The sequence below is a fragment of the Hesperophylax consimilis genome, chromosome 5 (genome assembly GCF_061612785.1).
Source record: "Hesperophylax consimilis isolate HC1 chromosome 5, BYU_Hcon_1.0, whole genome shotgun sequence".
Classification (NCBI taxonomy): domain Eukaryota; kingdom Metazoa; phylum Arthropoda; class Insecta; order Trichoptera; family Limnephilidae; genus Hesperophylax; species Hesperophylax consimilis.
The window spans coordinates 286722-291348 of record NC_142840.1 but is presented as its reverse complement, the minus strand read 5'-3'; positions in this window follow the sequence as shown (position 1 = coordinate 291348).

The window sequence follows — 4627 nt, the reverse complement described above, 5'->3', positions numbered from 1 at the left end:
GAAAGTTGTTAAATAGAGAAAAACTTCCAAGGAAATGGCTTATTTACTCTCCAAGCACAGGTAAAGTTTATTGTGGACCTTGTTTATTATTCGGTGGTGGAACTAGTTTTGGAAAACAAGATGTTGGTTTTAATGATTGGAAGAACGCATCGAATAGATTTGAAAGCCACGAAAACTCATGTGAACATAAAACATGTATTTTGAGCTTGCAACGTAGATCTAACATTGACGGTCGTGTCGATCATGAGCTCGCCGCTCAATTTCTAGAAGAGATGACTTATTGGCGTGAAGTTTTAAAACGAGTGGTTGCCACTGTAAAATCTTTAGCATCGCGTGGTTTACCTTTTAGAGGACATGATGAAAAACTTGGCTCTCTTCATAACGGAAATTACTTAATGACGCTGGAACTCATAGCGGAGTTTGATCCGTTTTTAAGTAAACATATTGCTCAATATGGCGGCAAGGGAAAGGGATATACCAATTACTTAAGTTCTACAACGTGTGACGAATTTATTGAATTGATGGCAAACAAAATATTAACACAAATAAAACATGAAATCAAGATATCAAAATATTATTCAATAATAGTGGATTCAACACCAGATATTTCCCACATTGACCAATTAACTTTCGTGATCCGATACATTCAAACCGACGGTACGCCAAATATCAGGCCATCAAATATTTCAAATCATCAGGAATAATGGTAAATTTTGGATAGGGCCTGACACGCTTATTACGAATAATTTTTAGAAAAAAACTTTATATTCGCCTTAATTACTATAAAAGAAAACTTTTTGCATTTCGGGCGGCGGAAAATTATGCATTTTGATTTTCAATTGCATAAAACCAAAATTCACTTCGCGAATCGATGTGGCGACAACGCGACGCCATTAGGAACGCACTGTTATGTTGGTATCACTGATGCATTAACAAGAGCTAAATACGACCGTTGCTATCTTCGTGGGATGCCGAGGTTTGTGTAATATGGTTTGTGATACAAAGGAAAGTGCCCCTTAATAACGCCTGCTCGCGTCAAGGCAAGAAAAACATCCCAGTTTTCAACTAGTTTACCGGCTACGCTAGGTTTGTGTAACATGGTTTGTGATACAAATCAATGTATCAGGGATACCAACATAACAGTGACGTACCTAATGGCAGCTGATTGCCGCCGCATCGATTCGCGAAGTGAATTTTGCTTAACGCAATTGAAAATTTAAATTCATAATTTTCCGCCGCCCGAAATGCAAAAAGTTTTCTTTTATAGTAATTAAGGCGAATATAAAGTTTTTTTCTAAAAAATATTCGTAATAAGCGTGTCAGGCCCTATCCAAAAATTACCGGAATATCAAATAAATGTTCATCGGGTGACTCGATTGAAGTTATGCAGTTCACACCGGTTTTTCCACCCAATGATGCTAACACTGTAAATGTGAATCGTAACTTTTCCATTTTTCTTCACTAAAAATATCGTTTTATAAGACAAATAAAACAATGCGTTGCTCTGAAGTACAAAGAAACGACATTTAAAGTTTATTTGTCGTCCTTTTTTATATTAAAAAATTACATTATTTTTATTAGTCACTCAGTCAGCCACATAGCGAGTACACAATGCTGTTCATAAATAAATGCTGTTTAAGTGTAACCAAGACAACACATAAGTGACATTTGAAAAGTGCATAAAATAAAATTCGTAATTTAAACACAAAGGGATCCTAGGCATTTCTAGGTAGGTACTTATTAGTGAGTACTTATTCCTTTACATAAATAATTGATCATTTAAATTTTTTATGTTTTATTAATTATCCCTATTAATATTATAACTGCGAAAGTGTATATGTGTGTGTTTGTATAGGTATATGTTACTTCTTCATGCAAAAAAACTACTGAACCGATTGTGATGAAACTTGGTATGTAAAAAAAAGATAGCTGGCAGTGTTGCCAACGAGGGCGATATATCGCCATTTAGGCTACTCAGAACGAGAATCGGCGCTGAAAAAATCTAAAAGGCGACTGGTCGGGCTACTTCAGAGTCAAGTTAAAAACATAATTTTCACGTAAAAACATCAATTTTAAACAATTCTCTAGCCACCCCCCCCCCATGAATTTTTTTTTCGGGACAAATTTTATTTTCTTGAAATTCTCTAGCCCCCCCCCACCTCCCACGAAATTTTTATTTTCACGTAAAACCCACCAAACTACAAATTCGGCTACTTTAGGTACTTGTTAAAATTTATAATATGTGGTCGCTAGAGGGGCGCCGATGAGGTGCTTGCCTAGGGCGCTCTCAACAGTTAATCCGCCTCTGGCGTCATGGCTCCATGTTCAGTATTTGTATCAGTATTTTTTGTAATGGTATCACTCCATTGCCAGGGCTCCTACCAGGGAGCAACTTGACAAATGTAAATTATCTCTCATAGCGAGTTTGAGGACCGACTGATATTTGGGGCTTATGAAAAAAAGATAAGTGGAGAAAGTAGGAAGAATGTTGCAAAAAAGCATTTAAAATGGAAAATGCATTGAGAAAAGCATTTAAAATGCAAAATGGTTTTTAGAAAAGCATTTAAAATGGAAAATGGAAAATACCCATTTTGCATTTCCATTTGAAATGGATTTATTTGAAATAAAGCACATCTCTGGGCGGTACACATAAAAATCAATCACAAACAATTTACATATCACAAAACCTAGTAAAAACAATTTAAATAAAACCCTATTCATGTTCGTTCGAACTTTAATTCAAACAATTTAAGGTCAGAAAATTAAGTGCACTATAACTTCTACCATGCAATATTACAAATTTATAAAAATAATATTCAAAATAAAGTTGCACCCTTTAAAAATAACACAAATCTAAGACAATACTTCCTACTCCGAAATGTAAAAAAAAAACAATAGGACAGTTCAATTTGAACTTGAACTGAAACATATCAAATTTAAACCAATATAATAACACACAAAAGCCTTGCTTGTTTGTGGTAACTGTTTTGTTGTATAAACATGAATGTTGATAAAAAAATTTAAAATTATTTTTGTCTTTTCAAAAAAACTAAAACAAGTCACAAATTTTTTGGAAAAGAAAACTCAATAGTATATTAAATTTTAGCGTTTATAATTAATTTAAAAAAACATTATGAATTAATTTACTGTAAGTGCATACTGTATTTACAGATGCCAGGTAGACTCAGTATAGACTGAATTCAGCAAGGCATTTGACAAGGTGTGTCACAAAATATTAATCAATAAATTAGCTAAACTTGGAATTTACAAAATTGGTTTGTTAGTTATTTGTTCAAAAGCAGTCTTTGTGTGAGAATAAATGGCACTTTGAAGAAAAATCACCATTCTCATGGGCACAATTCAAGACATGGGTTCAAACTTTGAAAGACTATCTCAGGATTTATTGCACTTGTGTTGATCCGCCCTTCTACATTTATACCTACGTTAAAATAATGATGATTTCTTCTGTGTCTGATCTGTAAAATGATGTAACACCCTGGTCATTGTCCTTCGATTTTCCTAAGCTGTTGGTGGCGCCCTTTAGAAGGCATACCTTAAAAGGAAACCCTAGCTAAGCCTTTTCGATCCCCGTATGGAGCATACAGTAACAAGATCTTAAGAGGAACGGCTGTGGTGCCTGTTTCATACAAAATTTAAATTTGGATTTACGGCTAAAATACTAGAGTAAACTGTTTTTTTTTAGTTAAAAGACATGGTATATATAAAGTACGGATATGGATCAGATTGTCGATTTTTGCCTTAAATTATAGAATATAGGCCCCAGAAGATGACGATTTTACATGATTTTACGAGGCATCTTTGGCAATTTTTTGTGACCAAATGAAAGATATTTTTGAAAAATCTCACATATCCTGTCTCAGGCATATAATGAACTATACAATAAAATTTGAATCTTCACTGAAAAAAGTTTTATTTGCTTCAAAAGCCGAATTTGGTGGCCACAAATTCAACGTTTATTTAACTAGCTTTTTTGTTATTGTCTCATTCGCAGTTTCTTGAGTCGGGCTGGCTAGGGTAGGTGGAGCACGGGCCGGGGGGCAGGGGCTCGGGAGAGATCGCCCGCCTAACAAATACATGCATACATACCTATTATTATTGCTAGTGTATGTATATGTGACATTCGAAGTCAGCCCGCGCGGACATATAATTGACGAATTTGTTACTTTGTTTACGAATAATATTATTTTTAAACTCCACAGTTTTTAACCGAAGCATCCCCAAATAATTTATTTCATTCAACATGGGTAAGTAATCATTATTTGAGCATTTTTAACAATGATAATTAGGTTATGAATTAGGGTACTTACGTTATTGATTTTTATAAAGTGTTATTTGTGTTTTAGAATTAAATGTCCATTTACTGCAGCAAGTTTAACGCCTATCGAGGCAATATTTTCCGGAAAAATAAAGTATTGCGAGTTGCGTGAAGGCAATCTATTTTTGAAAAGAACGCACGATTACTTCTTTCAAATTCAGGGGCAGCTTCACGTAACTCGCAGATTATTTTGTTATTTTGTCGTCTGGACACCGTTAGGAGTGATGTTTGAAAGAATTGAACGTGACGACCAGTTCTGACATTTTATATGGAATGTATTTTGCCAGAATT